General features: G+C 36.7%; 1 long non-coding RNA gene across 10 annotated transcripts in view; it reads right to left on the reverse strand.

Annotated features, from left to right (window-relative positions):
* Window positions 1–876: 876 nt before the first annotated feature.
* LOC132597271 (uncharacterized) overlaps window positions 877–27564 on the reverse strand; it is a 322871-nt gene continuing 296183 nt past the window's right edge. For 6 of the 10 annotated variants that reach the window (XR_011377440.1, XR_011377443.1, XR_011377444.1 and 3 more), the window contains one exon: window positions 877–2826. This is a non-coding gene — a long non-coding RNA (uncharacterized lncRNA). Of the gene's footprint in view, window positions 2827–7568; window positions 7700–27564 lie in introns of all 10 variants that reach the window. The other 4 variants (XR_009563792.1, XR_011377442.1, XR_011377439.1 and 1 more) reach the window with 2 other exon arrangements.

Raw genomic sequence — 27564 nt, forward strand, 5'->3', positions numbered from 1 at the left:
GGAGGAAAGGAAGGATTTGGGGGTATTCTCAATTAACAATAATACTATGTTTGGGGAAATGTTTTTTGGACATGGGAGAGATGTATGTAGCCAAATTGTATTTTCCCTGAAAGTAATGATTTATACAGCAGGTTCATAAAAATCAATCACTTGGAGAGGTCGTACGGCCCTTCAATGTCGAGAGTGCTGACACACCAGCAGCCAGAGCTGTATTTCTTGGCAACAGCTCTTTTTGGTCCCACCAATTTTTTTGCCACAGTTATTAAACCAGTCTGGCCCCTTAATATTATCTGAGGAATCTAATCTTCTCTTCTGAATGAAAATTCTAGTAGAACTTCATCTTTTCTTATTGGTACTCAGTTTATCTCCACAAGATTACGTTAATGCTATTATTTTTCCAAGATGCTGAGTGTCATCAAGAAATCGGGATCCTTCAACAGCTTCACTCTCATCAGACAAAAGTTATCTGTATGCAATGTTTGTTCTTTGCTTAACAAAGGATCACTATACTCTCATTTTGATATATGTGGTACATGCAATGTTTACCCACTAGATGTTTCAGCCTAGGGAGAATTTTTTGACCAACTAACAAACCCCAAAACAGTATTTATAATGTAAATACTGATATACCATTATTTATATTTCAGTTCAGTAGCAAAAAATGGTTCTATGATAAATAAACTCTGATTATCCAATCATTAGTCTCTTGTAGCCACCCTGACAAGTCATGCCGCAGGCAATACAATATCACTAATGAAATGAATTAATTTATCTTTTCCAAAGGGACATTGGGGAATTGGAAATGTATGTTTTATAGCAACACTCCAAATAGAAAATATATCTAATAATTCAACATTTTAGGCAGATATTTTCAAATCATCAAGTTTATTTTACTCAACAAATATTTATTGAGTGCTTTTCATATTCCAGGTACTTTTCTAGATGGTGAGAGTAAATTCTACTGATGGGGGCAGGGGCGGGGAAAAAAGTAAGAAAAAAAAGACAAAGCAAATCCAGATTCTGATCATTGCTATGAAGAGAAAGAGAAAAATAAAACCCAGGTTGACAGAATAAAGAGTAACCAGAAGGCTATATTTTATAAGGTGACCAGAAAACATTTTATGTTGTTACAGGGCTTTTTCTACTATAAAAGTCATGGTGATAAATTTACATTGGACCCCATGAAATTGCTTATAATCGACATTTTTCACCCACAAAAATGGCAATATCAACCTAAAGGCTGATAACCCTGAGAACTAATAGCAAATAGAATTTTAAGAGCTAAGATTTTTATATTAAAGTTTTATTTCAAATGTACAATTGCTCTGAGGCTGAATTATCTGATACCCAGCGTTTTCTTTCAGACCCTGACCCTAAAGACAAGAGGAGAACCCCGTCCCTCCGCAGGTCAGCTAGAGTCTCAGCAGTATTTCCAGTCCATAAATAGACTTCTAAGGACAGGGGCCTGGTGGAGCTTCTGTAAACAATAGAGTACCAGAGTACTAGCTGGAGGACTGCTATGCCCTGGTGGAAACATAACATCTTCAGAGTCAGGGCTTCTTCAAACTTTGCTCTGCCAGCCATGCGATCTGCAACGTGACATTTAACCTCTCCTAGCTTCAGTGTTTTTATCTTTTAAATGAGAATGATTAACTTACCTTGTATATAGGTAGGGTAATATGCTAGGCACATTCAATTGGTGATAAGGCAAATTCAACTTTATATACTTGGGCTTCAAGAGTGGGGCAGAGAAAGAAAGAAAGAGAAACAACACTTTTAAAAGATGCAGGAGGGCTTCCCTGGTGGCGCAGTGGTTGAGAGTCCGCCTGTTGATGCAGGGGACACGGGTTCGTGCCCCGGTCCGGGAAGATCCCACATGCCGCGGAGCGGCTGGGCCTGTGAGCGATGGCCGCTGAGCCTGCGCGTCCTGAGCCTGTGCTCCGCAACAGGAGAGACCACAACAGTGAGAGGCCCGCGTACCGCAAAAAAAAAAAAAAAAAAAAAGAAGATGCACGAGGTTCCACCCACTTTCATATTCAAAGAACTTAGGTCTCAGTGTGAGTGAGCATTAGCTGAGAGGTGTTAATTCATGCTTTTGGTCCAGGTCCTTTGCATCTCTTGTGGTGTAAGCATCGTGCCATTTTGAATTTTTTTTTATGGTGTTTTAAGATGAGCCTTTCTCTTTAAATACAAGCTATTTCATCTGTGAATCAAAGCAAGAAAGAACAAGCTGTCCCAAAGCTGATGAAAAAACTGATTCCAGATTTATTAAGAGATGGAATTTCAGTCTCCACGATGATGTTGTTTGTTGTAAGAGATTTTCAGGAATAATTTTGATATTAATGAATCTGACTCTATAAGGTAACTTCAGAACCTAAATCCGCAGAAGATGCAGATCCAGTGTCTCCTAGGCAGTACCTGACCAACTGTTGATGATCAAGTGGTTATTTTCTCCTTGGGGAGAAAAATGGGCTACTCATTCAGCTAGTGGATCCCGAGCTAGTGTATCTGGCTGCCACAATCTAAATTTCCACAGATAATATTCTCACCTGGTGCAACTTTGTACTTTTCAAGCTTGTTCTTGTATATCACTGTGTTCTGACCAGCAGAATGACTTATGAATGATATCTCATACACTGGAAGAATTGGAACAAATTCATACATTCAGCAAACATTTCTTGGTTGAATTAATTTAAAATTGATATTCTTTAGAAATCCTTTTACTTTCATTGCAGGCCCCAATTTATAACCAAATACTTTGTCCTACAGAGAATAGATGGAAAAGCAAAAACTGTCCATCTCCTCTTCCTTTTCTGTGCTTCTTCTCTAGAAAAAAAAAAAAAGGCCACATAAATCACAATAAGCAGCAACTAGCAAGGCTATATCAGAGCTGGTATCACAGTTATTACAACCCAAGGGACAATTCCAACTGATCAATACCCTTTCTGTTTGATTGGTGCCCATGCACCAATGTACATGTAAGATTTATTACATATTTAAATATCACTCATGATAATAAGAACATTAAACTATTGTTATCACAAATTGGTTTCTACTTAGAAGTTTTATAGTAAAAAGTTAGTAAGTTATTTTTCCCAACTCACTTAAGAAAACTATTCTGTAACTGATTCACTTTGCTATAAAGCAGAAACTAACACACCATTGTAAAGCAATTATACCCCAATAAAGATGTTAAAAAAAAAAAAAGAAAAAGAAAACCATTCTGTGCACTGTTAAGGATAAATAGCTTCTTTGTTGTTATAAGGAAGAAACATATAATTCTAAGAGTGCACATAAAAATCAAGTAGAAAAATGATTTTTCACGTTTCTGTAGTTTTCATTAGTTTGTAGATTGTAGATTCAAATAGATCTGATAAACTAAAACGTAGAACTAAACAAAACCTGTGTTACATTTTTATGTCTATAAACGTGATTCACAAACCTGGTGGCAGGAGAGAAAGTGTATATTTGAAGTAAGCCTTGAGAAAGAGATGAACTTCATAAAATAAGCAGCTTAGATAATAAAGCTCTTATTCATATAAGCTCTCCAAGGGGTATTTATTTAAACAGTTAGATTGACAGCCTTGAGTATAGGAAATATATGCTGAGCATATATACTGAGCAATTTGAGAAAACCTTTCTCATACATTATGTCTGTAACATTTGGCAGAAATAACTTCCATTTGGAATATTCATCATTTCCAACTTTTCAAGAGTTGCAGTAGCTCATTTTCAAGGTGAGAACAAATTACGGTTCAAACTATCTGGGTTTTCTTTTTTGGTCTTATTTGTTTTATTTTGTTTGTTGTTGTGTCATTGCTGCAAGTGTATTCACAAGAAGTATTTTAGGCAGAGCAATGGCTTCATCAATCAATGTGCTGACAGAAGAAATGATCTGTGTACAGGCTCCGAGGAGGTCTATAACTTCAGCTCTACCAAGAGCTCCCAAACCCCTGTCCAGCTCTACCAAGAGCTCCCAAACCCTCTACCTTTGGGGACCAAGAGTAGAGGATATCCTAGACCCACCACACAATGCTGAGGACCACAAAGATGGTAATGTCATGGACATATTTTCTAATCCACAGTTTCTCTAGGAAGCACTAAACAGAGTTTGCTAACTGTGGTAGAGGTATCTGTGGGTCAAGGGCATAGAGAATTGAGGGGTGTAGGAAGAGGCCCTAGTAGGTTATATTCGAAAACAAGTGTCCCTAGTCTCACAAATGTCACAGCTGAGCTGGACATCAAAAGACCCTAACCTGTCATGTATGTATACCTGAGGAGTAGCAGACAAGCTGTTGGATTCTGCCAAAACAGCATCTCTAACACAGGCCAGACATTGAACGACAGGTAAGGGAATTTCCTGCAGCTGGACAAGGATAATAGAGCCGAAGACCATCCCTGAGCTTGCAGGGGGGGAAATGTGCTTCTTCAGTGCAGGAAACATTTCTTTGTTCATTAAGAAAGACATATCAGAGGTATTTTTGAAAATAGGTCATTGGTTTATACATGCAAGCTTTACAAAGAGTATTTATTTAAACAAATTGTTTAAACACTCCACCAGCACACGGTGACTGAAACAGGACTTGAACTTAAAGATGCAGGGTGGTCTAATATTATGAGAGAAATGTGTTCCTGAAGACCTCACATAATTCAAAGCACACATGAGTTGAGATGAACTTTCCCACAGGAATAAATGTAAAGGTTGATATGCATAAATCTCCAGTCAATGTGGCTTAGGGGCACTTGACCTTGTTTTTTTCTCACAGTCATGTCATGCCTCACATTCTTTTTATTCCTTTTTATTTTAAATTTTATTTGCCCAGTTATATAAAGTATGTGAATCAAAAAGTACCTTATTTTTCAGATAATAAATGATGGAGAGAGCATGGAGAAAAAGGAACCCTCCTACACTGTTGATAGGAATGTAAATTGGTGCAGTCACTATGGAGAACAGTATGGAGATTCCTTAAAAAACTAAAAATAGAGCTACCATATGACTCAGCAATCCCACTCTTGGGCATATAACCAGAGGAAAACATAATTTGAAAAGATACACGCACCCCAATGTTCATAGCAGCACTATTTACAATAGCCAAGACATGGAAGCAACCTAAATGTCCACTGACAGATGAATGGAGATATATATATATATATATATAGTATACAGTATATACGATACATGTATATTTATAAACAATGGAATATTACTCAGCCATAAAAAAGAATGAAATAATGCCATTTGCAGCAACATAGGTGGACCTAGAGACTATCATATTAAATGAAAGAGAAAGACAAATATCATATGATATCACTTATATGTGGAATCTGAAAAAATGATACAAATGAACTTATTTACAAAACAGAAATAGACTCCTAGACTTAGAAAACAAATTTATGATTACCAAAAGGGAAGGGGAGAGAGGGATAAATTAGGAGTTTGGGATGAAAATATACACACTACTATATATAAAATAGATAACCAACAAGGACCTACTGTACAGCACAGGGAACTATACTCAATATCTTGTAATAACCTATAATGGAAAAGAATTTTAAAAAGAATATATATATATATATGTATGTATGTATAACTGAATCACTTTACTGTACACCTGAAACTGACACATTGTAAATCAACTGTACTTCAATAAAAATTTTTAAAAAGTACTGTATTTTGCTCAACACTTTTTCTGAAACTATTCCAAGTATCCTCTCCAAAATTAAGAGCACAAGTATTGTGGGGATTCTAGATCCTCTTCAAAGTGTTTTTATCACATCTAAACATCTTTCCAAAGTTTTTCATATTTTCAGCAACAGTGTTATCACGACTTAAGAACTCGAGCAACGTTGTTATAGTATTAAAAATAAATTTTAATATTGATAATTCAAAAAATAAATACTACAATCATCAAAAAGTTACTCAGAAAATTTCTGATACAGGTAGAGCATGACCAATAGTATTGCCTATTTTGTCTTTCAATTTGTCTGAAAGTGATGCTGCCATGTGACAACAGCACAAATACAATTTATTATTAACTAACTCCACCTGCCCCTTTAAAATTGCACAATTTTTGACTATTTTCCACATTTGATGTATAAAATGAAACTAATATTTTCCACACTTTTAGCAATCCACTTATTTCAAAATACACATAAAATGACCTATACTATAAAAACCATTCACTGACAGAGACTATGTGACAGATACTATGTTGAGTAATCTTTATCCTCCATTATTCCCATTTTAGAGATAAGACAATTGAAGTCCAGTTGGGTTAAATAACCTGGGAAGCTTTAACCTAAATTTTTGTGGATTCCAGAACATGCCTCTGCCAATGTTTCTGCCAATGTTTCTGCTAATGTTTCTGAATGTAGTACAATTTGTGAAGGGTTTGATGGTGTGAAAAGAACTGATATTGGTGTGGTAGCAGTTAAAGCTAGGACTGTAGGGCACTGAGAAGAAGGTATGTGGTGAGGATACAAAGGCAGTAAGAGTCACCCTCTGGCTGGAACTACTTGGCACCATGAGTTAGGAGGAGAAAAACTCTGTGATTACAGGACACTCTGGGTTCAAGTGGAAGCTTTTATATTTTAGGAGAGATAGAGATCTGTATATGTATAGATATATTCCTTTTACAGAAAGTAGGAAATATTTAGAAGGGATTTCTCTCATGTTAACAGAGATATAGAAATCTCAAGACTCTAAATGTCAAAACAGGTTCAGCCATAAAGAAACTTGTGAATTAGGCAAAGAGTGGGTTTTCTCCTAACCCTTTTTACTCACGTGCTTCTTCGAGGACTATCTCCCTAATAAAAATGACACTAATAATTATAATAGTTTTGCATATTAAAGTAAGTAAATTTAATACATGTAAAACTCTAAGCAATGTTCTAAGTACTTTACATCAATTAACTCATTATTTTTCATGACATCTAAAATAGGATTCTCTCATAATCCCCATTTTATAGTTGAGGAAACCATGGCACAGAGAGATCAAGTAATTTTCCCAAATTGCCCACTAGCAAAATTACTTTTCTTTTCTCTTCAGAATCCTCACTGTTGTCTTGACCTCTCCTCTCTCCTTTCATATCTCTTTCACCCTTATCAAAACTTATGTGTCCTATGTCCCCAGAATCTAACTATATAATTAATTGACTAGGTAGATTCATGCTAAATAATTTAATGCGTTCTATTTACAAGATAACATAGTTGTATCAAATAAAAGGAGGAAATAAGTAAATAGTTGGGCTTTTTTCTATCAAAAATCACTGACTCACAGAAGTAAAAATCATTTTACACACCTCAAACAAAAGTTTATGCATCTAACACAGACACTGGGTTACAGAATTAGAGCACAATTTGTTTTAGATTTTTTTAATTTACAAAATAAGGGAAGTGTCAATCGACAACAGGTACTATAACAATGCATTTAAAAATAAAAATGTAACCTAACGTTTAGGTTATATGTGATCTCCAGGTCATGATGATTTAAGGAAATAAAGGGACAATGAAGAGTACAGATCAATAAAGGCACAGGAAGAAGAGGACAGATACAATCAAACTCTACCTCTACAGCCTCTCCTTAAAGATGCCTCGTGATATGTTCAAGATCTCATGTGCCAAATCTCTCCACCACCAGACCTTCTCCAGCAGTATTAGCTGTCCTTCATCCCATGGTAAGAGCAAAGACAATTTTCCCTGAAAGGACAAAGGAGTCAGAGGGCCAGATCTAAGTCCAAACCTCACCTTTCTTAGCTTGGTAAACATGTTTATCCTCCCTGGGGTGGGCAGAATAATGCCCTTCTCCCTCAAAGATGTCTATGTCATAACCATTAGAAGTTATGAGTATATTAGGATACGTGGCACAGGGGAATTAAGGGTGCAAGTGGAATTGTTCGCTAATCAGATGACCTTAAAATAGGAAAATTATCCTGGATTATCCGGGTGGGGGCAATGTAATCACAAAAGCCTTTAAAAGCAGAAGAGGGAATCAGAAAATAGACCCAGAGAGATGGCAGTATGAGAAGCACTTGGCCCAATGTTGATCGTTTTGAAGATGGAGGAAAGGGACATGAAATAAAGAATGTGTGCAGTCTCTAAAAGCTGGAAAAGGCAAGGAGATGGATTTTCCTCTAAAGCCTCCAGGAAAGAATGCAGCTCTGCCGATACCTTGATTTTAAGCCAATGGCAATGACCTTCTGAACTACAGAACTGTAAAATAATAAATTTGTGTTAAGTCACTATGTCTGTGGTAATTTGTTACAGCAGCCATAGAAAACTAATAAACTCCCAAAGCCTCGATTTTATTTTTCTTTTATAAAAGGAAGATACAAAAAAAAAAAAAAAAGGAAGATACAGAAGATAACTTGTAATCTCGTAGAATTATTGTGGAGAAAAAAAGATACCATGAATGTGAAGAGAGTAATGTAAATTAGAAACACCATGTATGTAAATTAGAAACACCATGAATGTAAATTAGAAACACCATGAAATTTTTAGATATTATAACTCATAGGAGTATTAGTTCCTTTTGTCCTCAAAGTTTCTTTAAAGAATATGCAATTAAACTGATACACTTTCAATTGTGTATTTGGCATTAACTATGCTATCCTGTATTTTATGAAGAAGTCATAACCTGGCATTTTTGATATGTTATAACTTGAGTATGAGAATAAAGCATAAACTACAGTACTATGAGCAAAAACTCATATATTTGTTGGCAAATATGCCAAACTATTTCATGCTTTGAGACGAACAAAACGGCACTGTGTGATTTAATAAAAATTATCATCATAGTTTACAAAGCTAGAACGCAGAAAACTTCAGAAGTCAATGAAAAAGTCAGATTTTTCAAAATCTGTTTTTTATGAGTTATTAATGATAACTCTTAACTTTGTTCTTATGTGCATATAAGAATTTATGCTTGTGGAAAAAATTTTATTTTCATTATTACATCCGATCCTGACACCAGCCCTATATAGAAATATTTTTAGATATGGAAATACTAAGACATACCTTTTTCTCCCCAAGGAAGCAAACGGCAGATCGACAATATCTCTATAAATGCTAGGTATTATTATCTACTAGTGGTTCTCCAAGTGTGATCTGGGGACCTTGGGGTCCCTGCCACCCTTTCAAGGAGTCTGCAAGGTCAAAACTATTTTCATAACAATACTATTTAATACCAATATTACTTAATTTTTCAATCTCATTCTCTTGCAACCACAGTTTCCCTTTCTAATACGGTGAGTACTGAAAGATAAGACCCCTGTAAACAAAAGTTCTTTGGGGTCTTTAATTTTTTTTTTTTTTTTTTTTTTGTGGTACGCGGGCCTCTTACTGCTGTGGCCTCTCCCGTTGCGGAGCACAGGCTCCGGACACACAGGCTCAGCGGCCATGGCTCACAGGCCCAGCCGCTCCGTGGCACGTGGGATCTTCCTGGACCGGGGCACGAACCCGTGTCCCCTGCATCGGCAGGCGGACTCTCAACCACTGTGCCACCAGGGAAGCCCTTTAATAATTTTTAAGAGTAAAAAGTGGTTACAAGTTAACTGGGTCAATTCTCTGGGAAAACTGTTCAAGATAAAAGAGGTAAGGAAATGTGATAGCTAAAAATGTATTCAGATGGAAAGGAGCTAAGAAAACGAAATACAGTTGAAAGATTCATTAAGATTCTTCTTTAAGGCCAGAGGATCATGAGGAAAGCCTGTGTGGCAGAGCAGCAGTTTACTCAGAAGTACCCTTATGGCTCCAAAGATACGACACAAACTTTCCAAAAGTGTCTAATCTACCCCAGGGGAGTAGTTCACACCTCATTATGGGTCCACAATTGCAAATAAATGCACAATAGTGACAGCAACAATAATATGGCAAAAATATGCCAGGATAACAACAAAAACACAAATTTGTGCACAGAATTATTCCCAACCACAGAGCAACATTTGCTAATTACTAATATCCCATATTAACTATTTCATCTAGCCACTGGAATCTTTCTAAAAATTATTTTTGATTCATCCACTGATGATGACAGAATGAATCATTTTTGAAGTGTTCGCCTTTGATTTCATTGCAATTCTCTGTCTCTTGCCAGTGAGTGGGCCCCATTGATTTACTGTATGAAGCATATCACAACTGTCAATTCCTCTGTATTTTCAGTCCAGATCTCCCTGACAGGCTACTCTGATATATGCTTTCCAATTTCATATAAATAGGTTTCAACTTTTCCCTATTTTCATTCATTTAATTAAACATTATCTACCTATTATATTCCAGAAAGCCCTAAAAAATTAGTTTTTAGACTCTGGAGAAATGGTGAGGAATAACACAAACAAAAATCTCTGCTCTCACAAAGCTTATATCCTGGGAAAGAAAGACAAATAACAAACAGGTAAACAAATACATAAAATATTTCCACATAATGATTAAAAACTAGGAAGAAAATGCAGCTGGGTAATGTTACTGAGTATAATGAGAATGGTGTTTTAGATAAGATGGTCAGAAAGGTCCTCCACAGGGACTTGACATTAAGGTGAATCCTGAGTGAGAAGGAGAAAGCCGTGAGGATGCGTGAAAAATATTAAGACAGAGGGCATACCAAGAGCTAGGTAACTAAAGCCTGGTAACCCTCTATAATTTCCAGAGAATGGAGAACATAAGGAAGGTGTGGCCAGAGCATATGGTGAGGAATGTGGGAGTTCTCGTAGAAGATTGGTGGGCAAGGGTAGGTCACACAGGATGGGTAGGTCATGGTAAGGAGATCGAATTCTATTCTAAGTTCGAAAGGAAGTGACTGACATGTTTTGAACATGCATTGCATGGAGAAAGGAATGTAGGGGTCCAAGAGTGAAAACAGGGAGAGGAATTGGAACTCCATAGTCTAGGCAAGAGAGGATAGTAAACTGGATAAGGTAGTAGCTGGAAAGGTGGATGATTTGGGATATAATTTGGAAACAGAGCTTCCCTGTCTTACTGATGAACTGGGTGTAAGTGTGAGTAAAGTGGAAGAATTGGGCACGGCTCCTGTGATTTCTAGAAAATGATTTCCTAAACATTTGGTTAGCATCCAAGGCAAGTGCGCCCTTTCTATAAACACTGAGAGTCCCTCTCTCTACTACAAAACCTCAACAGCAGTAAAACACATTTCCTCCTTACTTTTTTTGTTCTTTATTTTTTTGCAGTACGGGGGCCTCTCACTGTTGTGGCCTCTCCCGTTGCGGAGCACAGGCTCTGGACGCGCAGGCTCAGCGGCCATGGCTCACGGGCCCAGCCGCTTCGCGGCACGTGGGATCTTCCCGGACCGGGGCACGAACCCGTGTCCCCTGCATCGGCAGGCGGACTCTCAGCCACTGCGCCACCAGGGAAGCCCTCCTCCTTACTTTTTTACACACAAAACTCATTCTCACCTTTGCTCAGAAGGTTTTCAGTCTTCACTTTCCACGTTCTCTAGTGATGATCATTACAGCCCACATTCATAGCTGTGTCTCCTTTTAGAAATTCCATCTTTTAATATCTGTTGCTTCATAGGAGTGAACATTGGTTCCCAAGTATATAACAAGTAACTTTATAGCAAGCACCATGTCTTAAATTCCTTTGAAACCAGCACACCAGCTAGCCACATTTGAGAAATAAACCCTTGCTGATTAATAATAAATGTTATTAAATATAAAATTCTGTTCTCTCAGATGTTAGACCATGTAGCCTTTGACACAGCTCTCTTTGTACCGCTTCTTGTTCTTCAGGCCTCAGCTCAAATGTTACTTCTTAGGAATGCTTTTTCTTACCACCCAAGTATAAGTGCCCACCACCCACGGCCACTGCTCACTTTATCATGTTTCCTTGACATGTTATACTTCATAGCATTTATCTCTAATCGGATGCTATCATATTTACCTGCTGACTTGTTTGTTATCTATTTTCCTCATTAGACAGGTCATGTCGTGAGAGCAGAACTTGTCTACTTGTTCACTCCTGGATTCCAGCACTTACCACAGTGCCTGCCCTAGAGTAGTATACATTGTGTCAGGTATTGTGCCAGATGTTAGGAATCAGGAAGTAAACAAAATGACAAAACTCACTGCCCTCATGGAGTTTAGATTCCAGTGGGAGAGACTGACAATAAAAAAGATTTTACTAAGTAAAATATGTAGTTTAGTAGATAGCGGTAAGTGTTAAGGTGGGAAAAAAATCAAGCGAGGAAAGGCAGACACGATCTACGATCGTAGAGGGAGTAGAGAAGTGTAGCAATCTAAAAATAGGCAAGGAAATCCTCAATGAGAAGGTAACATTTGAGTCAAAACCTGAAGAAAGTGAGTCTTAACAGCTAGCTGGGCAAGGGTGCTCCAGCCAGAGGAAACAGCAAATGCAAGTTTCCTGAGGCTGGGATGCACTTAATGCTCTCTAGAAATGGCTCAATTTGCTAAAGGTCTAGAAGGTCATAAGCAAGAGGGAAAGAGGTGGAAGATGTGGTCAGAGAGGAATGGTAAGGACAGAGGATGGGAACAGATCATTTAGGGTCTTTGAGGCCAATAAAATGATTTCAGCTTTTACTTTTAGTGAAATGGGAAATAACTGGGAGATTTTGCACAGAGAAGAAGAGCCACAAGATGATTCATACTTTAACAGAATCATTCTGGCCGCTCCTTAACAATAAGAAAACAAGGGCAGAAGCAGAGAGATCTATTCAGAGCCTAGTGCAATGATTCAGGGGAGACATGATGGTAACTCCAAATGGAAGAGTCGCAGTGAGTAGTCGCAGTGAGTGGTCCTTGATAAATATTTGTTAACCTAATGAACAGTTAAAGGTTTCTCACTCAACAGTGGTGGTTTACATTTTATTTAAACATATAAAGTAGCCCATTTGTAAAACTGAAAAAAGGATATGGATAACAATTTTTGAAATTAGATAGATTCTTTTAAAATGCCCATAAGTGAACACTTCTACCTTTGTTAATGAAAATTCATAAAATATTTATTTATAGACAGATTACATTTACTTTTACAAGATGAGCAAGTGGATTATTCATCTGGTTTATTTACTCTCAAGGTACACATTTCCCTTTGAAAGCGATTCTGACAAGATGGATGCATTTGTAGAAAATTCAAGAAGAATGTCTTTATAAAGGGGGAAAAACAAATTGAAAAAGCTTGAGATCTGCCAATATTCTGTCTGCTTTGGACATAACAGAGATGATGAGTCTATCATTTAGCATTCTAAATTAATAGTTTTATGAAAATGAAAATCTTTTTCTTGTATGTAGTAGATGTTTGTGATTTATTTTATTTTTTAATTTTTTTTAGTGTTTTCATCTGACACTTCCTAATTACCTCTTTTGGATGAGTGTTAATATATTTTCACAGTGCTACCTGGCTGGATGTCATCTTCAGACAAAGACAGAGATCAACTCTATGTTTATCAGTAGAACTGGTTTTGACTGATTCTGCAAGTCAAGTGTATGTTCTGGAGCCATTCTCAAAAAAAAAAAAAGAAAAAGAAATTTCTTTCTGTTTTTTATAGAAATGAATTAGCCTGTTGAAATTGCCTTATTGTACCTCTCTGCATTGGTTTACATTCAACTCATTGTTTTCAAAACAGAAAAATCTGTGATTAGCTGGAGTTAAAAATCTAAACAAGAGATCCCCAAGCTCCAAATCATGTAAATGGTAATATTTGTGACAGTTTACAACTTCTCCCCCCCCCCCAGTGGGAATATCCTGTGTGGTTTACTGCAAGCCATCAAAAGCAGAGCTCTCAAAAATTGCAATATGGTGTCTCAGAAGCTCTCCCAAAACCTAGCTCAAGCTGATAGGTTGCAAAAAGCCAAAAACAAACAAAGGAAAACACACAATAGTTTGAAAATACATTGGTGTGCACAAATAACTCACAGCCTATAGATTCGGTGCTTATGCACGGCTTCAGGCAGCGTTGAAAATGCCTCAGGACGTTGCACTCGTTGTATTGATTGATAGTACATTTTGAAATCACATAAAATTCATTGGCTTTTGCTATTGGTACACTAATCACATTCTCTTTGGTGCACAGAGGCAATCTTGTTTACATTTCTAAGAGATCTTGGTTACATTCTGGCAGTAAGGACACTATTATGAACAGAACAGAAAAAAAAAGATGTCCTGTGTTTGTCTCTGAATTTTCATGGAAGTTATTGGATTGCCATCTCTAGCGCAGTTCATAAACAAAGTTGGTGAACATCAAAGGCATTACAACCTGCTGAGCCCAGATTACACACCTCTAAAGTAAATGTTACCTCAGTGAAAAGTCTTCTGAAATTTAAAATCAAGTAAAACTCACAATGTCCTAATGTTTGCTTTAGAATTCGGGCGTTGTGTGAGAATGTTTTTACAGCGATTGAATGATTAACCCTCTATTTATTCAGTTATTTATACCATCCCTAATTTGTTTGGCACAATTTTGTGTTCTCACATGTATAGCCCTGCCACACATGCACTGGTCCCAGATATGGGAAATAGAACTACAAATGTCCCTTTTATTGCTTTTAACATGTGCTGTACTATTCATGTTAGAATACAGGTAATTTGTTCTTGAATGTGAGATTCAAAGATCACAGCACTAGCAGAAGTAGCCACTTAAAGCATGTTAGTTGCCTCACATGAAGACTTATTTCTAATTATTCCCAACTAACTCTGTTTTACTGATACACACACACACAAACATACACACACACACATATTTGTGCTACAGAAATGATTGACTAACTTCAAAACAGAGGCAGCACCAAAATGAGAAAGATTCCGCCAAGGAATCCTGTTTACTGTCTTTATTGGTGCCCCTCAAAAACATTCCAAAGCATGTTTGTTCTACCCACTTTTGTGCTTCTACCAAGAAATCTGTGAAAATGAGAATCTCTCCTATTGGGAATCTACAAAATCATGTCATGTATTACCCTTAATTATATATCCCACACAGTTATTTGGGAAGGATTCCAAAAATCTGAAAGAATTTGAAAGAAAACATCTGTCGTTAGGTTGTTCAAAGTGACTCCAATTGGACACCAGTGGTCTATTCTATGCAAATCCTCACTGCTAATATTCCCTGATGGTAAGTCTTCAGTCTCAGGCCTTGCACACCGAGAGTCATATCTCATCATCTCACTAGCCTGCTCCCTCAAGGAGAATTCATTGCTCCCTCACCTGCGACCTCATAGCAGCATTCACATACCTTCATCATGACCACTACCAGACTACATTACAAGTACACATCATGTGTGTTTCCTCAGAGAGTATGGACTTCTTGAGGGTAGGGCCATATGTTACACATCTTTTATCCCTGGCACCTGGCATCATTCCTGGCACACAGCCAGTATCTGATATCAGTAAATGTTGAATAAATGAATGAATCTCAGCCCAAATCTGCTTTCTTAATATCTCACTGGAAAACTCTTATCTAAAAATGTGATGGTCTTGACCCAAGGGATAGTTTCAAAATGCGATTTCCAAATAAAGAAGCTAAAATATGCTTATGTGTTTATACCACAATTTTATAAAAATGATAATCTGCGCAAATGTATTTAAAATCAAATTAAATAGCAATACACTGCTATACACCTATTCACATGGCTAGAATAAATAAGACTGACAATACCTACTGGGAATCCCATACATTGCTGGTGCAAATGCAAAATGGTACAACCACTGTAGAAAACAGTTTAGCGGTTTCTTACCAGTTTTAACATATACTTATGATGTGATGCAAAACCCCACTCCCGGATTGTTACAAGAGAAATGAAAACTCATTCTCACCCAAAACTTGTATACTAATGATTAGAGCAGCCTTTCTCTAATCTCCAAAAACTAGAAACAATGTAAGTGTCTTCCAAGTGGTGAATGGATAAACAAATTGTGGTACATTCATTCAATGGAATACTACTCAGTGATCCATGTAACGATATGAATGAATTTCCAATGCATTACGTTGAGTGAAAGAAGCAAGTCCCCAAAGGCAACATATTCTATAATTTCATTGACATGACTACAGTTGTCTTCTATTACTGCATAACGAATTAAACAAATTCAGCAGCTTAAAACAATGTCCACTAATTAGCCCACACTTTCATATGTCAGAAGTTCACTGCTTAGGAGCTCACAAAAACAAGGGCTGTACCCTTACCTAGAGGTTCTGGGGAAGAAGCAACATCCAAGTTCATTCAGGTGTTGGCAGAATTTAGTTCCTTATCATTGTAGCACTGGTGCTAGTTTCCCTGCTGCCCATCAGCTGGGGATTGCTCTCAGCTCCTAGAGTTCACAGTTAGGTCCTTTCCATATGACTCCCTTCATCAACAAGCCGGCAACGTCGCCCTGAATCTCCCTCCTGCTTCAAATCTCTGGTTTCCTTTTCTGTTACCAGCTGGCAAAAATTCTCTGCTTTTAAAGGGCTTGTGTATTATTTGACCCACCCATATAATGTAGCATAATCATGGGAGTTTTTATGACCAGAAGTGAATGTCATATTAAAACTGTATCTACCACAACAACTTTCTGAAAAAGGCAAAACTATAGGGAAGGAGAACAGACCTGTGGTTGCTGAGGGTTAGATGTAAGGGGAGGGGCTGAATACAAAGGGACAGTGAGAGAAAAATTTTTGGAGTGAATATGTGTCTTGATTTAGGCGGCGGCTACAAGACTTTATGATTTTCTCAGTACTCATAGGACTGTACACCAAAAATAGAGAATTTTACTGTTTGTTAAATGAAAAATAAACCAAATTCAAAGAAGTATTTTTCTTCTAAGACTTAGCTTCCTTAAATATCATCCTAAGTGAATCTAAACCTCAGTTCTTCCTGTTCTTGATTGCCTTAGATACTGAAAACAGAATAATCTCTGGTAACATATTTTTATTAGGAAAACCTAGACACAAACTGGAAATGGTTAGTCTTTTATTTGCACATTAATTTTCTATTCCATCTCACAATTTTACTAGGAGCTATTGTTCAACTTTCAAACCTTTTCTCAGCTGCTCCAGCCACTGATTGCTCTCTCTGAGCGTCAAATAACACTTGATTTTGTATCATCACTTATTTCTTGTATTGGAACATAGACTTTTTCCCTGTTTTGGATAATTGTACCTTCAGAGTATAAATCCTAAAGTCATACTGACTACTCTCCCTTTCCAATGCCAATGTCCAACCAGTATGCAAGTCCTATCCATTCTGTCATGGACATAGTTCTGCATTCATTTCTCTCTCTTCTCTTCTCACTATACTCATTCATTCAGGAATTTATTGCTTCTTAATTGGGTCATTGTCTTAAATTCATATTTACTTTCTATTTTCCATTTTCAAGCATTCCATTTATTAGTTTTTAACTTTTTCTGCTACCAATGTAACCTTTCTAAATAATTATCCCAGTTATTTAATTTTCTTTTCCTGCAATTTCAGTAACCTCCCTCACACACTTTCCTTACTGAATAAATTCCAATCTCTCTAATCCTGGCATTTATGACTCTCCTGAGTCTAGCTGAAGTCTTCCTTTTCAGTTTTTTCTTTTTCATATATATCATATACAACCAAAATATTTTACTAAAATCATGCCCCAGTATTTTCACTATATCCATGCTGTTTCCTCAATCTGGTAGAACATCTCTTCTATTGAAATCACCTACTATATTTTCATGCAAAGGCATGTTTCCCATGGACCAAATGTGGACCATGTGAGAAGAAGCTAGATTCAAGCCAGTCTGTAAAAAGCTTTCAAAAAGAGATTCCTGGCTGGTGACAGAGCCTCATCAGTGATGCTTTATGTGGAGAGGACCTCCTACACTCTGAGGATTGAAGTTGTGAGCAGCTAGCCACCTAGAAACCTTGCCATATGAGATCATTGAAACTGGAGGATCTTGGCAGGACAGTCTCCAAATAATCCACAAAGACACCACCCTCTGGAAGAATCAGAATTAGGAATCTGGGGTGTCCTGCCTAAGAATAACATCATTAGATTAAATTAATGTCATCAAATATGATCTGTACCATTTCTGACGCCTCCTTTTCCTCACTCCATCTGTGGAAGGATTAGAAACCTCGTCCAGCAAGGGAAATAGATACAGGGTGGAGGCCTTAAGGATAAGGAGCAAAGATGAAGCCAACCATCCCCTTCCTCTCCTTTGTCTGATGCCTAAAGCAGTTCCACGATAGAAAAGGGGAGACGCTTTGATTTTATGTGAAATTCAGTAAATTTTTAGTATTACCCTGGATGGGACATTTTCATAGTATCTATGAGAACTTGTTTCTACCAAAATTGACTAAGGGGCTTATTATCTAAGAATGTCCAGAAAAAGTTATGGTATGCTTGAGACTTCATGCAAGCAGCAGAGAAAACAAGTCTGGAGAAGAGGTTTGAATAATTAAGGTAATGGCGGCAGAGAGTGGAGGAAGCAGGGAGAAGAGAGACAGAATATTATTCTGGTTGCACCCTATGGAGTCTCCCTCTTTCAAGGTGCTAGTTATCTGCAGGAGATGACAGGGCAATTAATTAAAGGAAGATACAGTGGAAGGTAATCATTCACAAGACTTTAAGTTGCAGTTTCATCTCTCCTTATCTTTCTATAAAACATGTTTGCTGATAATTATGCTTCTTTAATAAAGAATTGAAGGTGGAAAGAAAAGGTATTGACTACATTAAATCGAATTTGGGGAGGCAATAATCTGCCTGGAGAGAATTGTGTTCTTGCTGTTTACACTACTGAACAGGAAAATACAACTATATAAAAATGACCAAAATTCTCAACTGAAGATAGTGCTCGTGATTGTTTGAAATGACTGAACACAACTTTTATGTTTACTTTTTCACGCAGAAGAAGTCTAAAATTTAATGTACCCTTTCTGTACTCTTGCATTATTTCAGTGATATTTATGTTTCTTCCTTTAGGCATCCAGAGCCTTCCTATCCCTGACCCAGAGAAACAAGAAAGGAACTAGTAAACCTTTTTTATCTTAACTCTTCCAATTAGCAAAACAAAGCATTTAAGCCCTTTATTTCTATGACTGAAATTGTGAACTCCTTAAAAAAATTTTTTTTCCAGAAAACACCTGAGAAGGGAGAAATCTTTTGGGAAGAGTTCAGTGGTACATTCTTATTGCCCCCAAAACTTAAAAAATGCCTAATATTGGCCCTGAAAGAAAAACTATTTTTGATATTTTGTAGTGCATAAAAGTCTAGGTTAGGGAAACAGTAATTCAGACCCAGCACTTCTCAATTATCATGGTGTCTAATTGGTTTGCAAATATTAATTTCATTTTCTTCTGGTCGGGGATCATGATTCATATTTTCTTACTACAGTTCTCGGAACTTCCTTTGTTCCACAAATATTTATTGAATAAATGTTACGTTGCAAGCACTTTGCTGGACATTCATTTGCGTGTTGTGTGGTTAACTGGATCTGACACTAAAGAGACTATGGATAATTAAAAAGCACTTATTTTTAGATTTTGTCTCCCAATCTAGTGTAGAACTGGTGTTACTCTCTGATACAAAGACTCTCCAGCCTGATTTCAGGTCAACTTTGAACCTCAAGGTTTTAGCTGTTGCTGGTGACTTCTTTCAAACACAAGGTGATTCCAGGAACTTAGAGCTGGATTGCAATTTCACTGTCCAAGAAAGAATCCATACAGGCTTTCCTGGCTTTCAAAGATCCTGGTAAATAACAACGTTTTTCATATTCTGATCTTGAATGAATTACCAAATTCAGATCTAAATTGTTATAAGCTTGACCTCAGAGAGCTATGAGTGAAGAATTAGGGCTGGCATTGCAACAAAAAGAAAACATGCCTTGATAAGTTCTCTTTCCTGTACCCAGAAACCCTTTTTGATATATATATATATATATATATATATATATATATATATATATATATATATATCTCCAGTGAGAGTAATTACAATGTGTCCAATGTCATCCTTGAACAAACATTTTTTCTCCTATGCAAGAACTAGTCTTTACATGTTCCATAAAGCACCTGGCATATTGTGAACATTTAAGACATGTTTAATGATGAAACAATGGCAACTAAGGATCTACAGCCTGGTTTCCTGTGGCTACTATAATCTGAGTGGAACCCTGCCCTGACAAAGGAGGAAGAAAGTCACTGTGGTGCCGGTAGTATTATAGCCTATCATCCAATCTAGCCCATTTATTAGCGATTTCCACATGCTATTTTGCTTAGGAAACATTTGGAACACAATCAAGTTGTGAGAATAAAACAAGCGCATCCTATAAAAGCTCATAAGTATCTATAATTCACTTGTTAAACCTTTTTGAATATGAAGAGATTTGCAAAGAATGATGGCATGTTGCATCACGAATTGCAAAAGCACTAGAACTTTCCTAGTGGGTATATAGTGGGAATCTGAGGGGACACGTGAGATTAAACTTTTCTTTAATTACCACTATATATATATATATATATGTATAGTTTTTGTTTGTTTGTTTTTTCTCACTTTATTTTTTTTTTAATTTTTTAACATCTTTACTGGAGTATAATTGCTTTACAATGTTGTGTTAGTTTCTGCTGTACAACAAAGTGAATCAGCTATATGTATACATATATCCCCATATCTCCTCCCTCTTGCGTCTCCCTCCCACCCTCCCTATCCCACTCCTCTAGGTGGTCACAAAGCACCGAGCTGATCTCCCAATATATTTTTAAGAAGAGTATTCTAGAAGTCTTATTGGCAAAATGGCTACCACGAAGCAATTCACAGAAACTATCCAATTCAAACTACCACATGATCATTTTTCTTCCATGGAAAAAAATATTTCCACTTTTAACTTGACACAAATAACTTAGACTCATGAACTCTTCCAGGTGGGAGAATATTACAGATTCTCTAGCCCAGGTTTGGGACCTGGCATTTACAGATTATTTAGCTCAGCAAATGGTCATTATTAGATATTAAATACTGGTCTTAGATGCAGAAGTTCATATTCATATTTTTAAAAGCCAACACCAGCCAAATAAGGAAATGATAAAAGAACCTAGAACAGATAAAACAAAGGAGGAAGAGAAGAGACCAAGAAAGCAACTCAGAAAGAAAAATAAAATTGCCGAAGACATGGCTCCAAAGTCAAAGAGAACACCCACCACCCCCCCGACCCCCTTTTAAGAAGATTTCACTTTATCTAAAGAGTAAAGCAAATGCTTTTAGATCCAAGGGTACCTGGTTCAAACCTCAGCAGGGGCATATTTCTCACAAACTAAAAAGGCACTCTCCCTATTAAAGGAAGTGACTTAATACAGTTATATGGACCATTACTGTACAAAATGGGGATTCACAAACTATTTTCTAAATGGGCCCTTTTTGTGCATGCACAGTAATTCTTGTAGAAGCCTTTTACAAATGAAAAAAAAAGGAAAAATTGGGGGGGAATCTAAGAACCCATGATTTGAGCCTTTAATAACTATTGGTGTATTAGAGACAGCCATCTACAGTAATACAGCAGATCAGGTCTTCCTGGCAATAGTCTGAAAAAGCATTCTAAGGATAAAAGCTTAATATTTGTGCAGACCTCAGCTGCCTAGAAAAGATGAACAAAACACACCTTGAAGTTTGGTCTCAATATTGGACCTCAAAATGCACGGTCTCCATGGAACTTCATTTAAACAGGAAGTAGCACTCAAACAGTTCACCATAAAGACCTATTTTGTCTGAGATTTCTATAAGAAGACTTTGTTGAGTAAATTTTTATGTGACACCATAATTTGACTGCTGCAAGTCTTCCTTAACAGTGAAACCATGGAAGGCTTGTGGTAAACATTCTGTCTAATCCACCTTATGAAAGAACTCTGAAGAAACTTAGAAGCCTATTTCAACCATAAATTTATATTTGGAGAGCTACACTTCATCTAGGTTCAACATATTTGTGGTAATTTATATCACTCACCCTGGGAACATCAGCAAGGATAGAATAATATCCAGAAGTTTGAAGAATGACATCAGAAGTCACTCTCTTCTCTCCGCCTCTTAGGTCTTCTTCTCTTTAGCTTGGTTCCTCCCTCAGACAGACAACCCTCTCAGCCCCACGAGAAGGCTGCCAGATCCTCTAGGATTACACACATCCTCACAAATCCATGTCCTATGAAAACAACTATCCCCTTCAACATTTCAAATCAAAATCCCCTCTCAAAAACTTGAGGGAGCCCCAATTACTGTTTGATTGAACTCACCTAGATTTAAATGATAAAATGTACAAGGGTTTCCTTTGATTTTAGCCAATGGAGACAACAGAAAACCATACCTATGAATTTCTTCTATGTTTGACCAAAAGAGTGACCAAAGGGCATTCTTTTGGTTTAAAATGTCACTTGCATAATAACTGACTCAACAAATTCTGACCTGGAATACATCCAGGAATACACATGTGTGCACATGTACCCAGACACACAAAATAAAACTGTACAATTTTGGAAAATTAAGACTGAGGAATAATGTAGGGTGAGAATCTGGAAACAATTTTAACTCAATATAAAGCTATTGAGTTCTGCTAAAACTGTAGTCTTGATAACATGAAAAAAGATGAAGTATAGTCGATCCTCAATAGATATTGAGTAAGTGGATGAATGAAGTCATTAGACAGAATTAAAACAAGGTGAGTGGTGTGTCACAGAAGCCGACATTAAAAACTGTTTCAATGAAGACAAAGAAATAAAATCTAGGTAATTCTCTGGGCATATTAAAAGTGAAAGTGAGTTTGGGAAGCTAAAAAATGCCATGATAAAAAATTAAATTAGATATTAGAGAATATTCTCTGCTGGTTAATATTTAGTTAATGTTTGAAATTTTTGATCCATAAAATTATTCATACATCAATTTAGCAAATAAAACAACTATTTATTGAGCATATAATATATATCAGATACTGTGATAAGCACTTGGAATATAAAATGAAATTAGGTGTTGCTTATCAGGGTATCTCTGGTGAAAACAATAAGCAGGGAAAGATGGGAATCAGTAGAGTATGAAAACTCAAAAAAGATGGGTAGAATTGAGAGGTTAAGTCTGAAGCATACCAAGTGCTGAGTGAGGGGTCAGGGGTAACTTAGGAAAACTTAACCCATTAATTCTAAGAGAGAGTTGACCATGTTTCTGTCACAATAAGAAACTAATAGAGTGTGTCCATACATACAACAAGAGTGGGGCTGAGCACAGCGTCTAGGAGCCAAATGAGGACGAGTGCCTGGACCAAGGGAGATGGAATAAGGTGCATAAATAGGACAATGTTATCAAGAAAGGACCTCAGCATGGTAGGGCATTTTCCAGACAAATCTCAGTATTGTCCAGTGAAACCCAAAAAAGTGTCTTCCAGATGGCTTGTCTAGCATGTTTGCTATTATATTTATTCTTTGATTCATGGGATTAATTAATGGTTTACTTAATAAACTCTGTTATTAATTTTTGCAAAACTCACTAAAAAAGGAGTCATGAAGTTTGGAGAATTGGTTTTCTAGTAGCCCATGGGACAGCCATTTTTTCTCAAAAGGTCTTTGCTCTCATCAAAAGAAGTTAGGGTCTGGGTAGGGAAGAACAATGCTTTAAGTCAGCTAAATCAAGAGCTTGGAATCCAACAATATTTAATTTCAGAATTCTAAATCAGAGTGCAAAACACTTCAGCCAGAGCCTCACAGGCCTCAACTGTATAATGGGGATAAGAGGCACCTCACAAGGTCACTGGGAAAATTAAATGAGATGCGATATGACAAACTGCAGTACAATGTACAGTACACTCATTAGCCTTTTTTTTTTATTGTTTTGGCTTGATTTCCTAACTATACACTAGAAACTCCCTGTGTTTGTCTTAGTATCAATAATTTTCATTTAAATGTCCTTGTAGTAATAGAAAATTTTTGGCAGTGAACTTCTCAAGTAGTTAAAGTCACTTGACCTTTAGCCTCTTGCTTTAAAAAAAATCTCTCAAGAGGTATGTTAAATGGCCCAGAAATACATTGCCTGTCATATCTTATTGCTTAATTAATGGCCAACTAAGATGGCCTGTATGGACTGCCCTGAAGTAATTGCTAACTGATCTTCTCCTCGAGGAAAAGAATTAACTTCACAACAGCAGAAGTGTCATAGAGCATTTACTGTATTTAAATTTCTACAACCCTTAGAAGAGACAGCATACAATGGCTGGTTAACTGAGCATACAAACATCAACTGAGAGATAAAAAGTGCTCTGTTGTTTACTGTGCCAGACAGGGAATCATACATTACTGGTTTCTGAAAACTGCTTTGTGAATCAAATAAAAAGCTACCAGATAAGCATTTTTATTTTAGCCATATTTGTGATAGAACTGGAAGTCACTGAATTCTTCTAATAATAATTCTTTTTAAAATGTTGTTTGAAATTGTTCCACTTGAAGATAAATGGAACTCTGGAGAATGGGATGAAGATATACATATTGTGAAAGTTCATTGATTCAAAATGGGTGATAGAAAGTATATTCTAAAATAAAGGAAAAACTGGTGATATTTTAAATTCTTTTTCTTTCAAGATAGTAATATGAACTGACTTGCTAATAAAATACCTGCAAATAATTCTGGATCTTTTATAATGATACAAAGTGTTTATGATTAAATATGAATATTGACCCTCTCAGAGACCCTAATCTACTCATCTCTAAAGAACTCAAATGACTAGCATTTAGAGAGTCATTACAGTGTTCTCAAAATAACATTTTCAGTATGTTCATGAAGCTTTGAAATTTTTAGCTTTAAAAACCTACTTTAAGCCACTTTGAGAGGGGAAAAGTATCCAGATGGATCCCTCCATCTGAAAGCAGCCATCCCCTCACCTGGGCTCTGGAGAAGGAAGAAAGGGAAAAAGGAGAGAGAAATAATTGGCAAGTAAAGATGTGAGTTAAAAAAGATCAATGAAAGGAGAAAGGTGGAGAGAGGGCAGGCTAAGCAAGCCAGGATAATTTAGAGTTCCTCAGATACAGGAAAACTGAGTCAAAGCTGCCAGGATTAAGAAGCAGTGCCTTAGTGCTGCTTATAAATCAAAATGCTATACTTTTAAAATAAGATGATTTTTTTTAATTATTAAAATAATTCTTAACTTTATCTTGCAAAATGTCACTTTTCCCATTTCCTCCTGTTGATATCCCATTGTGGCAACACCAGATCTACTCCCAAGAGCAAATGGGTTACAAGAGTAGCATTGCGACCTGGAGTGTTACAGCTTTGTAGCAGTTAATCAGAGGCAACTGAATACATTTGTTTAGGATGCCACACATCCCTAGGGTGAGTATTTGTTTTATAGTCTTGGCTTCTCAAAACGCTCTTTATCCAAGTTGCCAAGAGTAACATCATTCAATTTGTAACTCAATATTTCATCAACAACGTTCATGTGTAGTAGACACACAGAAGACAGAAACCCTTGAAACTAAAAGGTGGGTGGAATAACAGGGCTGACGTGAAGCCCAGCGCTGAAGGGCAAAAGACCGATGAAAACAATCAGTGTCCTGTGTCAATTCTGTTTTTAGGTACCTTTGCCTTCCTGCCTGACTCATGGATTTTATATTACCCATAAGCTGCCGTAACACTGAGATGTGAAATTGGGGGGATTTGAAATAAATGGAGCTAAATAGAACTTTTGGATGAAGAATCTCTGGTTTGTTCAGATCTGTTAAAGTAATAGGGGAAAGCATAAAAGGATCAAGGAAAAAAAGGCCCCAATCTTTGTTGGATGAGTGATAAAACAGCATTACTTGGGGAAAATTGGCCTGACCTTCACCTGCATGATGCTTCTGCTGCCTCAGTGATTCTTGCTTTGCTCTGATTAGGTAAAGATTGCCCCTTTCCCTGCAAGGAAAAGTCAAAGAACAAAAAGGGGAACAATTCTTGACTGAACTATAAAAGATTTATTTTTTTAATCACAGTTGGACTCATCCAAGACAGTTTCTAATCTTATATTTTTAGGCTTAAAGAAAACAAAACAAAACAAAAAAACCCTGCCTTTTAAAAGAAATTCTTTGGATCATTTTCTTTACAACCTCTAGTCTAGATCTCAACTCATATTTCTTGGATGTATTTTTTTAAAAAAAGAAAGAAACTCTTCCCACTTGAAATGATAGCTTTATCATTTCTTTTAGGCTCTCCACTAAGTTCTGCCGGAGAAGGACGGGAAGAAAGGAAACACAAGGCCTCCTCAACATCAGTTGGCGAGTTCCGCCAACGTTCCAAGTAAAGCTGAAACGATTTCCCACCCTCACGTCTCTGTGGATCCCTGCGGAAAGCAGAGCTCCATGGAACTATAATATTAAGTTGCAGACTCTGTCTGTTCATATAGACCAGAGCTTTTCTGTGACATTACTGTCAAACAGCCCCCTGTGTGACTAATATTTTTAACAGCATGCTATTTAAAATTTGACAAGGATATAATAATTCATTCTTCAGATAGTCAACATGCTATGAGAGTAAGTCATGTCTTTAAAGTATCTTTCAAAGGGGCTATTAAAAGTAGGTTAAATTTTTCCCCCTATAGCATGCAATTTCATTTTGGCTGTACCACTTCAACCACATAAAATTAAATTTTGACTTGAGAGTGACCTACTGAAAATTCAATGGAAAAATAAGGGGAAAGATTTAAATTACTGATTCAAAGGTAACTAACATGTCTGTCTGCAATTTAGCATACAGTTTGCTAAGCCCTCTGAGAATCTTATGTTTCTGGTAGTCAGTATTTTCCTCTTAGGATTCAGATTGTGTTTTTAATGGAAATGTTGTCAAATTTAATGGAATGTAATATCTTGTTGTGATATATAGACGTAAGGCAACACAGGAAAGAATTATCCATACGTATTTTCTGCCACAATCCTCCTCTCCATTCCTGGCCGCCTTCTAACCCATGATCCAACCATCCAGACCAACTACACATCCTCTACAATAAACTCTGCTCTTTTAACTCCTATGAAGTTGTTAACTGCTGACTCGCTGCTTTGAAATCCTTTTTTTCCCCCAATAATAGAAATGTATTCTAAATTATTATTAACAATATACTGATTTTGATGACTCCAATTTCAGAAGGGTATAAGGCAAGAGAAATTAATATGATTACCTTAATAAGAGTAGAATGTTCAGTGCCTAGAGAAAGAAGGCTTGAAGACGTTTACTGCAGAGCTATCTATAGCATATTCCACTGAGGCCAATGGGAATCACAAAAGTATTGTGTGATTTCACAGACAGAATTTTGGTATCTTTTATTTTGAGTTGTTATAATTACTAAATGTATTTTCTTTAAAATCTTGTGTATATATGTGTCTATGTGTATATACACAAAAAAGTTTATATATACAGTTGAACGCTTGAAAGCTGTGTGGGTTACAGTTGCCGACCCACCACACAGTCAAAAATCCCTGTGAAGCTTTACTGTAGGACCTCCATGTCTGTGGTTCCACATCTAAGGATTCAATCAACCATGAATTGTGTAGTACTATAGTACATATATAGTGAAAAAAAATTGAGTATAAATGGACCCACGCCATCCAAACCCATGTTATTCAAAGATCACCTGTATAAAAAAGTGTATATATATATATATA

Source organism: Globicephala melas, chromosome 4 (genome assembly GCF_963455315.2).
Source record: "Globicephala melas chromosome 4, mGloMel1.2, whole genome shotgun sequence".
NCBI classification, from domain to species: Eukaryota; Metazoa; Chordata; class Mammalia; order Artiodactyla; family Delphinidae; genus Globicephala; species Globicephala melas.